Genomic DNA, 13,431 nt, shown 5'->3' with positions numbered 1-13,431 from the left:
GCATATATGCATTTTTGGATTTTGTTATTTCAACACAAGAGATATTGTGGTAATAACATTTTCCGGTTTACCAGGGTTTGTGAAACATATTCACTGTGAAGGATTAATAAATCCAAATCAGTCGCAGAAAAAGTGTTATGCCAAGAAAGAAAGTAATAAAGTAAATAAAATAAAGTAATAGAAAGAAATAAAGGAAATTATTTAGACCAAAATAATCTGACCTGTACAATGGAAGTGTGGCTAACAAGACAACTTGTGTGATTCTCTGTATCATCGTCATTGCGTTGTGTATCATGCCTTCCGATGCTGAGGGACTTTGAATCCAAAACGGGGCTGGATTCATGTTTGTTGCATCAGTGAGAACCCTTTGAAAAAACCCAGCCTCCAGCAATTAGATGTGTTGATGGGGCTGTTAATAGAACCCTGCCCTTCAGGCTAGAAATTCAAAACCAGGGCCTCATGAACAGCAACAGGGTGTTCTGTCACTGTCCCAAGGAGATTCCACCATAAATTATTTCATGGATCAAAGTTTTGTGCACTCAAGCGTCGTCAAAACCCACTGATAACAGTATAAGAGCAGATACCCCATGGCAGTGACTAATGACAGCACACATCCATGACATGCTGAATATCCTTCCACCTATCCTGCCCTTTAAGGAGTAAAGAAGTGTGTGGAGCTCAGCTTTGCTCTGTCTCCGAGCATGTACAACGCTGCTCCCTAAACAGTGGATAACTCTGCCGCACTAGAAGACTGGGTTTCCTGGCATGGGAGAATCCTATACAACACCAGTGAGAGCTGCTCTGCCCTTCTCAGGATTCAGTTATAATTTCTAGTGGACACAGAGCCTCACAGCCCTAGATTTAAGTGGTGAGAGATGTTACATTTTACCGCAAAGCCACAACCTGTTTGCATCTCTTCTCTGGACAATATCCACCTGTTGGTATCTCTTTTCTGAGCTGCTCTTTTCTGAGTGTCATTTCCTGGGCCATTTCTGAAAAATAAAGGTTTAGAAAGGGCCGTATCTCATCTGAGCGTAGCAAGCCCACTTACAATTAAAAATTAATTTAAAACAGAGTCTTAATATGTAACAGCAAATCAATATTGAATCACTTCAAGCATTTCTGTTTTCCAAGATTTTCCAAAGTCAGTGCTCAGCTTTGTGTACTACAATACTATCGTTACCATGGGCCAAAGCAACAGATATGGTGACACCAGTTTATCTCCTATTTCAATTTAGACTTCACTAACACAGGATTATGGATGCGACTGAAGCGCTCTGAACATATTCATCTGATGAAGTTGTATACAGTAGGTCAGTCCCTGCAAAGGTGTGTTTTGAGTTTTCCAAAGGAGACTTACCTCCTTAACAATTCTTTACCCAAAGGGTTGTGGGTGTGTGGAACGAGCTATTCAGCCATGTGGTTTGAACCAGATACTTTCTTTTAGGAAATGACTGGATAGGATTGTTGGGCAAATTAACTATAAACCAAACCGGCTAGATGGTCCAGTGGCCTCCTGTTATTTCTAACCATTCTAATGCTCTTATGTTTCTTTAAGGGATATTTAATAATTTAGTTAACGCGTACCAACCAAAATCTTTGTAGGTTCTTATGCTTCAGACGTGGTAAACATTAACTAGCCCGTGAGGTCTTCCTTTAAACAGCTTAACACGTCTCTGTCTGCGTCTGACGCCTCACTTGTGTGGACGCATCAGTGCGAGGTGCCGTTCTGAGTTACAGCTGACGTTCCTTCTGGCATACTGGCACTCTTCCAGAATCTTCCGGTCGGGTCCAGCGCTCCTTCTCTCCTCCCTTTGTTCGGGAATCGCAGGCCGCGGCGGGGGGGGGGTGTCTCGGTCGACGCCCGGTGTGCGGCGGCCTGAATAAGGCTGCGGACTGATGAAGACAGATTTCGAGAAACTTCGCGTCTAGTTGTGGTCGGTTCCAAAGCCTCCTTTGCGGGTTTTTTTTTTTTCATCGAGACATTCGCTCAATTACACTGCTGAAGTGAAGATGGCAACCTCTGGAACTGGGTGTGATGGTTTCTGTAAAACTCACAGTTGTTTTTCTTTTAATTAATATTCCTTCAAGCTTTATTCTTGAAACTTGCCAGACCACATTAAAATAATTACATTTCAACATTAAGGATACTGTTTTTTCCTATAAGGAGTTATTTCGGAAACTATATATATTTGCATTTTACACAGTTTAGACATGCACAATGACTGCTGTTACAGGGGCTTATTCAGCAGTTTAAGGAGATTTATCCTCCTTCTGAGAAACTTTAAATACGCTAATTTTATGTCAAAAAGGAAGAATCTATGAACATCGTCGCTGCAAAAGATGATTATGATTTGGACTGTCCCTATTGGAAGTCAGATGAACTGCAGTAGTTCTGCAATTAATTTGAGAACATAGGACATGACCTGAAATTCTGAAACAGATTTGCCAGCGTATTTTACAAGTGTGGGCTTTATACATCCCTTTCAGTAAATGGTAGTGTCATATTTTCCACTGGAGTATTGCTAGTCATTTGAACTCTGGTGTACCACACATCGTCTTTCAATGGATAACTGGGTGATGGATGAGACTGGGCTGTGCCATGCAATGACACAACAGCTGTTTATGGTATTCAAGATGCAGTGTATCTTTCATAATCTTTATTTTAAATATCTATGGTGGAAAATATGTACCAGAACAAAATCTTTCAGAAATAAATCTCAAAATTATATAGATTTACTCAGTAAAAAAAACCCAAATGTTCCAAATTCATACTTATATTAGATTTGAAACAATCCCGTGACTGTATAATGTTTAACATACTTAACCATTTTAAATGGGATATATTCTATTGTACAATAGCTTAATGTGAAATTATGTCGGATTGAGTTCGCGTAGATACAATCCTTTGTAAATCACTCGTAACGCCTCGGTGACATCTCATTGTGACTTATGTCTCCATCATGGTAATTACATGGAAGCAGATGTTAAATATAGAGCCATGAAATGGTTGTATTATCTACGAAGCTGACAAATTAGTTATATGCTATAAAAATATAAAATGTTACATCTGAAGAATATCACATCTGCCCTGTTAATACCAAGCTTTTCCTTCAACCTTCTACCAGAAAGTTCAATAGCTTCTCATGTAGGTGTTATTATGATTGTATCACGGTGAAAAGTTTTTTTCTTAGAATAGTGCCATCTGGTGGCTAACTGATGAATGGCCTGCTATAACTGTCACTGCACATCTCTGCACATATCATCCAAGTACAAAGGGAATCACTCCTCTGCAGCATAAAACTGTCCCACAAATAGCCCTGGAACACTGTTAAAGCTTACATTGATATGAGGCTTTTTAGATGTGTTAATGTGAGTGTGCTAACAAAGTACCTGTGATTTCTTAGGGTTTGAGTATTGAATGTATTTCCTGCACACACATACCATTTTATGCCATGTAAAACGATTGCTTTGAATTTGTCTCCTTGGATTAAGAGAGTAAGATAAATAAGTAAATGAACAATAATATTAAACAAATCTATACTACAGCAAATTTCTGTTATAGACTGCAAGATAGAAATGTAATATACAATAAGTAGTTTTGTTATAAATTCAGTCAATGCAGCCACACTTTTGAATTGTGTGAGCTGATAGCCCAAGAGAGCTGTAGAAAGATTTATTAAAAAAAAAAACATTTTACGGCAGGAATCTGAAAACCTTCAAGAAGACTTGGGGAGAAACGTCACCATGAAGAGTTCATTCTACGGCTCTGAGCCCTGTTATTCTCTCACAACCAACTGGCACATCTCAATCAACGTTGAACACTTGAGCTTCTGTGATGGGCACACTTCTGGGTGCCTGAGTCTTAAACATTATCAGAGCCAAAGACAGGAGCCTGAGGTCACAGGTTTCAACATTCTTTCCAGTTGCAGGAGCCTGACACCCTGACAAGTTTGTGTACAATCCTGATTTCCCAATGAAGGAATGAGGTTTTTACTAAAATACTTGTCTAACATGCAAAATGGCTGCCTGCAAACCTTGCTCGTCTTTGGCAAATGATGAAAAGTGTTGTATAGCACATCATAGTGCAAACATTAAAAAAATAGATTTAAAAGGAACTTTATTAATTTATACAGACTTGTGTCTTCCTGGACATTTGTTTTGTCATTCTTATTGAATTCAGCCTTAATCAAGTGTTGTTTACTTCAGAAATTCACCTTAGGCATTTTAAAACTAACACGTGAAGCATACAGTGATATGAATGTTAAAAGCCTTACCATGGTTTTATTGTGAAATAGTATGACCTTTTCATCCTTGAAAGCACAAAAATGCAGTGAAACTCCTGCTATAGACTCCCAAGCATATTGTTTTCATTTTACAGTACATGAAATCCTTGAAGGCTGTAATGTTTGAAAAATTACATTTTAAACTGTTTTGATGTGTTTACTAAATATTTCATTTGTATTCTATATTTAAATGACTGTTGTGATTTAGTTCTTGATTTAGTCCTGACTGCCTCTGGATTAGAAGTACCTATACATTTCTTTTGTAATTCTCAGAAAAGAGAAAATAAAATGGATGAATCGTTAGAAAGGCTACAAATGAGAGGCAGTCATTCAACCATTTGTGCTTATTTGGTTGCTAATTCCTACTCAATCAGAAAATCATTCACTCTTCATGTCTTCAAAGACCTCAACAGCCTGTGTGTGCTTCAAAGGCATAACTGGATGGTTTGTTCCAGACACCCACAACTGCAGAATCCATCTCTTCTTTCTTTTGTATTCACTCGTATTTCCAAATTCTCTTTTCATTGTTGAGCAGTAGACTCTTGTGCTGTCTTCCTCAGAACCTGTTAAAGAGTTTTGCGTAGCATAGTGAAGTGGCTGATAGCATTTCTGCCTCACAGCTACAGGGTTCTGTGTTTGAGTCTAACTCCTGGCCATCTCTCTGTGTGGAGTTTGCATGTTCTCCCCATGTGTTCACATGCATCTTCTCCAGATGTAATAGCTTCGGCCCAGCGCCCAGAGTCATACAAGTTAGATTTGATTGGCTACTCTATAGTTTCTCCATCCAGGGCAATGGTGGTCCAGTTTGACAGGGGTAGGACTCCAAATATGATCAGTTCTGCTCATACAGAACATATAGTATGGCACATAGTATGTGCCAAAACAGAAAGAACATCTATTTAGAAGTAGGATGTGGTGTTTACTGTCTGTGTTTATGAGGATTGTCTCCTGTTACTCTGGTTTTAAATCACCTCTCCAACACAAACACGATAGATGTGATTGTCTGCTTGGTATTTTTGAGAAAGGGAGTAGACTGTCCCACTTCACTGCTTTACCACATTGTCCATGGGATCACAAATGTATGCTGGATAGATGGACTTAGACTGTAAATAGAGTACAGATCTTATTATCTTAAAGATCTTATTACATTTACTTTTGCAGACTTATGTGGAGATTGCTTTAAATTGTCCTACATTTATTTCATTTTTTAAAAAATGTTTTGATAAGTGAGCTTATACAGTTATTTGCAGTACTTTGTACTTTTCAGCCCCAAGGATTACATACTGTAGTACTTCACATGTAGGAGGGGACTCATTATGCACCAGCAACCCCAATTGAATTAACTTTCGGTAGGCTACATTATACAAACCCCAAGTGGCATTTAGCCAGAACAGCGGGATTAACACCCCTGCTCTTCTGGAAAACACCAATGGATCTTTAATGATGAAGTAGTCAGGAACTCAGTTTAACAACTCATTCTATGGACAGCACCTCTCACAGCTCAGCAGCCCCAAGTCATCATACATGGTAACTATAACCAGAGAAGGATGGTGTCCCAGCTGGAGAGTGGCCTGATCCTGGTGCTCCACAACTACTCAGGAAAGTAGAGAGATACGTACATGCTTAGCAATATGGGACATTGGTACTGGCAGTTACCATTGGCCCAGAGGGAAGGAAGCCATGTACTGGCTCACCAACACACTTGCAGCAGCAACCTGCTGGTTTACCTGGGAGGTCTACCACTGCAGTACTGACCAGGCCCAGCCTAGCTTCGCTCCTGAGATCTGACAGGATAACTCTACAAAGGGACATCGCCAGTGACCAACCCTAATAAACTCACAAAAGCAAAACCAATTGATGAAATACAGGGACACTACACAGAAACCTTTAGGTTATTTTTAAAGGGAGAGTTTGCATTGACACACATATTTAGAAACAGGACAATTGAATTCCTTGTAACTTAATAACTGTATTTTAAGAAGCAATTTACAGTACACTAAATACTTTTCAAGGAACACAGCAAAGCTTTAGACAATTTTGTGTCACAGAACACACACTGGTGGGCGGTGTGGTAGTTAGCCATGCGGTATCTCACAGCTGGTGGGTTTAATGGTTGTCTTTACAGTGCCCTCTGTGTGAGTGCCCTGCAAACACACGCCAACCCAGGGTGTATCCTGCCTTGTGTCCCTTATCTGCCTGGTTAGCGATCCTGTTTTGTGCTAAGGCAAGGTGTGCATTCCTATTCCTGGATAAAGCGGTGGAGGGCAGCTGTGTATTTTAGGTTTCCTAGGTCTATATAAACCACCAGTTGTTAACCTGATCCAATTAAACCTGTAATGGGTTGATTTAGTCGTTCAGAGCCGAGCAGGAATGAACACCTGCTGGCACTCCGGCCCTCCAGGACGAGGATTGATGGAAGTTATTTTTTTAATGTCTGCTGAACAACAACTAACCTCCCTTTTAACGACGTGCTTCCCTTCATTACACAGTGAACACTGAGTGCACTTCCATTACAGTATAACACAGCATGACAGAATGAATAGAGTTTTTTTTCCCTCGACAGCGCAAAGCACCTCATTCCCAAACATCTTGGGTTTCTGTGCTGTCTTCACCGCCCCTAAACAGAAGCACATGTGCGGCAGCTTCCTGTGCCCGGCCCATCTCTGGGCTCGGGGGAGGGAATCTGACGTCCAGCCAATAGGAAAACACAACTTCCGCCTCCGCGAAAAGAGAGCGGCAGCTTGCTGCAGAGAGACCGGGAGATGGAGATCGGGGTCGGGGTTTGATGAGGCTTATAAGGTTTGTGTAACAGTTATTTTGCGGATCCATACAGATGTTAAAATCACACTACAGTCATGTTTCCTATGTGATCTCAGACTAGAGGCAGTTTGACATTAAAATGAAGGTGGGGCTACAGCGCGGTTTGTACTGTATTGTTTTTTGGTGTTTCCCTTCAGACGTGCCTTACTTTGGAAAGCATGATTTCAAGTAAGGAGTCGACTTACAATTAGGGAACTGATCGTGAATTTCATGAAACAGCATTTTTTTATTCTCTTTTCTATGTGAGTCACTACTACGGTTTTTTTTTTACAGAACGAACACGACGTTGTCCTTATTAGGAGTTGATACGAGTTTTGTTCATTCATTAGGAAACTATGAACAGAAACACATTTCTCACTTGCTTGGGAGACTTTTCTGCCACAATCGTGGAAACAGTTTTCTTCAAATATGTTAAAAAAGAGTAGTTTGTAGAACTGTAGTTTCTAGTTGCTCTACTACCTTTTGTGGCTGTGCAACTTTATATGTACACAGTAATAGCTAGGCCTGAGAAAAACGTTGGGGGTGTTTTTTTTAATACATTTATATGCTGTAAAAAACCCTGAAGTGTTCTCCAAATTGACTACACTGTGCGTGACAGCCGTTTTGAGGTTTGAATAATGTCGAGTGCTGTATGTCCTAGACAGCTTTAAGGGTGGTGCTTGTGCTGTGATAGTCGCGATGTATTTGGACATAATTTTGTTGGAAGAGAATTAAGGAGTACTTGCTTCCATTTTGTTTCCACCTCGTCCCTTTACAGTACTGTCGATTGATGATTACCAGTAATGTCATCCTATTTCCAGATATCTGCTACTGGATAACCTGTTAGAGATTGTGTATGTGTTCATCACTTGTTATTTTTTCCGGATACTAGGACATTTCACTAAATAAAACAAACTGCCAAACAATTTATAATAAAGTAATTAAAAAAAACTTTTCATTCAGGCAATTGTCAACAGATGTTATACTGTAGATGTATTTTCTAACTCTTAGGGATCCTGTATGGCATAGTGCTGTTTTGAAGTTCCAGTAGAATAGGTTTCCTAGACTTTACTGGGCCTACTCACTCGATTAATGATGAAAATATTAAGAAACATTAAGTCATAGCAACATGTATTTAAAAATTGAGGCTTCTGAAATATCACTGTCCTTTTTAGTTCTATTGCTGACTGTGTGCACTTAAAGAACCTTTTACAGCTGCAGGAGTTTTGTCATTGTGCGTTTGTTATACCAAAACAGCAGAACATCGGATGCAGTATAAGTCTGTGATTGCTTTTGAAATTAATATCTTACAAAAGGTAGCATTCAATGTAAAAAACAGAGAAGGTGAACAAGATTTCTGTAAAAATATTTTCTTATTGTTTTTCTCCTAAGTGGTTGTGAATGATGATATGAACATTTATACAAATGAACAATTTAACTAGAGGGTTGGTTCTGTGAAAGTCGGTTATTGCTAATATTTGCTCTGTGAATGCAGTGATTACAGGCTTGATTCTTACTGAGTAAACCATCCAGATGTTGAGTTTATCAGAATTACATAACTGTAGTCTGTTGTATTTTATTGTATTTCTTTTAGTTTCAGCACTGTCATTGCTATAAAAAACATTATGCAATTGAATCACAATTCTGGCATAGTGCCTGAAAGACAGATGTAGAATGACATCTATTGTCTTGTTTTGATCATAGTTTAAAAGAAAGAAAAAACAACTGTGTGCTTCGTTCAGAATTCATTCACTTTTAAGACACTTAAATGTAATCCCTTGCAGCTTGTAAGGTTCAAGCAAAATAGAAATTCAGTTTCGACTGCAACTTGACCATCTTTCTCTGTCGTTTGGCACTAAAACAAACACAGTTAGCTCATGTTGGCTTCTGTTATGTCCAGGCTCAGGTCTGTACCCTTACAAATTCTATGCACAGACCTGTGCTTCATGATTTAACAGTTCTGTGATCATGGAGATTAGTTTATCAGTTAAAGACTAGATTACTTAGTGTTGAAATTAAGAAAATTGTCAGTTTAAGATGACCCATAGGAGAGAATTCCTCTTCAAAACTAGATACCTCACAACAAGCTTAATATGACTATTCTGTTGTAGCAATATGATTTGAAGTCTAGTGTTTGTTCTGACAGATTGTCTGCATGCTTTTTTTAGAAAATGAATGGAGATTAAATAGAGCTTGAGAACGTTTTAATTCATGAATGCAATTCCACATGGAATTTTTGTGTCTTGTGAATTGAAACTTTAATCTGCATGATTTTTTTCCTCCTGTCATATTGAGGTCCCTTTCTGGGGAAAAAGAACTGTCCGGGTTTCTTCTAACCCAAGAATGTGTCAGAAACGTTTGTGGTTTATTTCAAATGAAATTTGCAAGACATTATAGTATATACTGAAGAGTGGTTTATATAATATATTGCTGGAATATAATATAGTGACCGTTTGTTTACAGTCTTAATATTTCAGAAAGGTCCAATTTCTGTCTGATTTTTTTTACATTTTTATATCCTTGCTTTGTGTGTTCTGTGATAAAATCATTTTTATTTCAGACACAACAACATCCTTCCTTGTCTTCCACGTATTTGGTGAGCCTGAGCTGTATCCGTTCTTTGAGATATAAATGAAGTAAAGCACAGTGTCCCTTTGTCTTCACCATCCTCTGCACTCAGTGTGAACGGCTTTCTATCTGCAATGTTAGTTAAGCTACTTACACTTTTAAATTCCCAGCTCCAGGATTGGACCTAGGACCCAGGCACCGCGAGGCAGCAATGCTAACCACTGCACCACTGATAGATTTAATTTGTCGAGCGTCTTCCCACTTCAGGATTTTGCCTTTTTGTCATTTTCTTGGAGCTGTTTCCCTATTTGGCATTCCTCCCATTTTTATTTCAGCTGCATATGTAGTTTGTTAATTATATGAGAATCTAAGTTATGGCTATAGATACAGGAAGAGCAGTGGGGGGGGGGGTCTGCCAGTTAGAGGGCAAGCACCTAAAGATGACAGTTCTTAATCCGTGTGCATATACAGATCATGCCAAATCGTGCCTTCTTGTTCAGCTTCACCATATGTTAAACACTGAGGATGTTTCATATATTAAACTTCTGTAGGATCCCTCATTCTACCATTCTTTTAAAAAATCCCAACAACACATCATTATGATATCAGTTTATTCAGCCACTGATCTGAGAAAATCCAAATTAAATAAAAACTCGAGGTTTTATATAGGTAACTGCACCTTTAAAGAAGTGGAACTTTGAGGGTTCGACTGCAAAAAGGCCTTAAGATAAAGAATGTCCCAAGTCTAAGAAAATAATAAAGTTAGCGTTTATTAAAAAAAAAAACAGATGGCAATAGGCTCTCCAAGGAATGAAATCTTAGATTCCCTCCTATCTTAGGAAAAAGACTCTGACAAACAAAATCCGCCACCCAATACAGGTTTAGAAGTTGTGATTTCTAAACTGATGACCGGACACCATTTTCTGAGCCCTGGTGTTTATCACAGCCATTTAACTGCTTTGCATTAACGTCAGAACCAAAAATAAAAAAAAGCCTATCCTTCAATTAAGTCGCAAATTCGGTTTAGCAGAAATCCTGAAAGAACAGGCGCTGGTGCTCAAAGTTACTGTTGACGAGCGTCAGCTTCTTGATCATTAAATAAATAAAACGGGCCCTCAGGAAAAACAAACGAGTGCCAGTACGGGTATAACATGATTTGAGTTCAGTAGGCCACGGCACCAGTTTGAAAGTATGACTGGGAGCGGGGAGAATGGGCCCTGTTGTGAGTGTGAGCTTGTGTGTGTGTCTGTGTGGGCCCTGTCCAGTGTGGACCCTGCCTTCTGCCCCTTGTTTACCAAGATAGGCTCCGGCTCACGCGCTGGCCTTTCCTGGAGAAAGGGACTAGAAGGTGGATGTGCAGATAGGAACTTGCGCTCTCCATATTTCCCGAGGGGTTCAGAACTGCAGGACGTTGTGCATGCAGGGGATTTAGGTGTTTATTCAGAGTCTTATAGGTCCTTATTAAAGCAATATGGAGAAGCAATAAAAATATAGAAAGCTTGGGTGTATAGTAGTGAAAAGTGTGGAATTTAAATTGGGGGAGGTTATACTCAGTCTTTACACAGCAGTAAGAACTCGTTTAGAATATTGAGTTTAATTTTGGTCACCATTTCACTGGAAAGAAAGTCAGAAACAGTTCAAAGACAATCAACAGATTTATATACATGGACAGATAAAGGGAGCTCTGTCTCTTCGGTTTAACAAAGCAGATTGAGAGGAGGTTTAATCGGAAAATATCAAGTTTATTTCACATTCAGTGTTTTGCAAAAAACTGGCTTGCTTATAAAATGTAGTAGTTCAGGTGGGTAGCTGCGTCAGCATGGGTAGGCTGCAAGGGAACAAGTGATAGGTTTATTCCACGCTGAAAAAAAGAAGAAAGGGAACACAACGTTTCGGCCGTGGAGCCTTCTTCAGGTGTGAGAAAGACAAGGCAGTAAGCAAAGGTAATGACATGCCTTGTCTTTCTCGCACCTGAAGAAGGCTCCACGGCCGAAACGTTGTGTTCCCTTTCTTCTTTTTTTCAGCGTGGAATAAACCTATTACTTGTTCCTTTGCATGCTTATAAAATGTTCACTTTTGATATTCTCGGGTACTAATTCATTTTGTATTTTAGACCTGAGAATCTTTAAAATAGTTGTTGAATAATTTTTAGGAAACAAAATGGTGTGGCCCCACTTCTCAAAGAACCAGCAGTCTTACTGCCATGCCAGGCATGGAAATATGTTCACGTGGAAAATGCGCCCTTTGCAAAAGAGACAAATTGTCCGGGCAATCCAATGAGAGCCGCACGATCACGGTGTGCAGAAACCTGCTGGGTGTCCTTAAACTGTCTGTGTTTTTAGGTGCAGCAAAGCTGGATTTCATTTCCCCTGGTATATTCAGATCCCTGTGTTGCGTTAAAAGTCCAGCCTTGCTTGAAGAGACCTCCCCGAGACTTGCGCTTTCTGAATGAGAGGGATGTGAGAAGCTTGGCGGAGAGCTGGCAGGGCCTCCGTTTACACAGCCACGGGTACCAGGCCGCCCAGAGGGAGGGAGCTGGGCCTGCCTCCGGCTCGTTTCAGCACGGGGGCGCGGTAGCAGTCGACTCCCTGGGACCCCAGCAAAAACAGCCGTGACAGAAGCAACACGCAGGGCGTTCGGTGGGCTCCGGCACTGCCTCTGCGAGCAGCAGGAGCGTTCGAGATGGGTGCAGTACAGTGCAGAGCTGTGAACATATCAGAGCAAGCCTTTTTACTGGACAGTAACCCCCTTCAGGCCTCTGCTCACTTGGTCTAACAGAAGACCATTCCCGAACAAATCTGAGGAAACTAGTTCAGCCTCTTATTTTTTTGAGCTTGCACACCACCACATCTGCTGTTAAGTTATTACATAAAAGTCTAATCATTTTCCAAACCTGAGGTTGTAGTTACCTGCGCAATTCTAAATCCTATTTAAAACATATCTTAAGGTTCTAAAAAACCTGTGCTTCAGGGAATTGGAGTCAAACATTTGAGAACAAAGAGGGTTTCTCATCTCAGTTTGGCATATTGAATTTTTGTTTTAGCTTTTTTTTTTCTAACAAGAAATAAATTATCTTTTCTGTTTTGAATATGTGCCGTCATGGGACTTTCCACTGGAGATCATGGCAAGACATTAAACGGTTCTTGTAAACAGATTATTAAATAATGACTGCTTTGTGTCTGGTGTAGACCCATAATTAAGTTTTAAAAACATTGCAGTGTGAACAACGAATTACAAGATTTACAGTTTTTTGAATTCCGTGAGTTTGAGAAAATTAAATTTTTGGTGTCTGACGCTGTGTTTTTCCCCCGCAAAAAGTATTTTTTTTCTAGAATTTTTATTGTTAAGTACATTTGTTTTAAATTTCGGAGCTGGTACTTTATCCCTGCATGGGCTAAACAGCTAGAATTTCTACAGATGCTGCCTGACTGTTAATGATGTTAATTTGTTAGAAATACTTCTCAACTAAGAGTGAGGAGGTGCTAAAAGTTAAATTCGAGCCCTGAGACTTTATTGCACACAGTGCCATATATATAAAAAAAGCTGTTTTACAGCTCAACTAATGAAATACTGGTGATGACAAATTCAGATGGTAAAAATTTGAGCCCCAGCTGGGCAGCACATTTAACAGCAATTTTCTGATTACAACTCAGTCACTGTAGCTTTGGCACAAAAGGTTCATTATTTTTTTTTCACCCTGTTCATTTTTAGCAACTGGTTAACAGTTTTTCTACTGCCAAAGGAACAGAAGCAGTTCCATTCATTTCTTTTTGTGCTT

General features: G+C 39.6%; 1 protein-coding gene across 1 annotated transcript in view; it reads left to right on the top strand.

The window, feature by feature from the left end:
• The first annotated feature begins 7,032 nt into the window (after nt 1–7,032).
• fancc (FA complementation group C) overlaps nt 7,033–13,431 on the top strand; it is a 39,350-nt gene continuing 32,951 nt past the window's right edge. The window contains exon 1 of the mRNA XM_088911562.1: nt 7,033–7,085. The gene's annotated coding sequence lies outside the window, so the exon portion shown is untranslated. The remainder of the gene's footprint in view (nt 7,086–13,431) is intronic.

The sequence above is a fragment of the Atractosteus spatula genome, chromosome 3 (genome assembly GCF_055471065.1).
Source record: "Atractosteus spatula isolate fAtrSpa1 chromosome 3, fAtrSpa1.hap1, whole genome shotgun sequence".
NCBI classification, from domain to species: Eukaryota; Metazoa; Chordata; class Actinopteri; order Semionotiformes; family Lepisosteidae; genus Atractosteus; species Atractosteus spatula.
The sequence above is the reverse complement of the archived record's forward strand: the minus strand, read 5'-3'. Positions and strand labels throughout refer to the sequence as shown.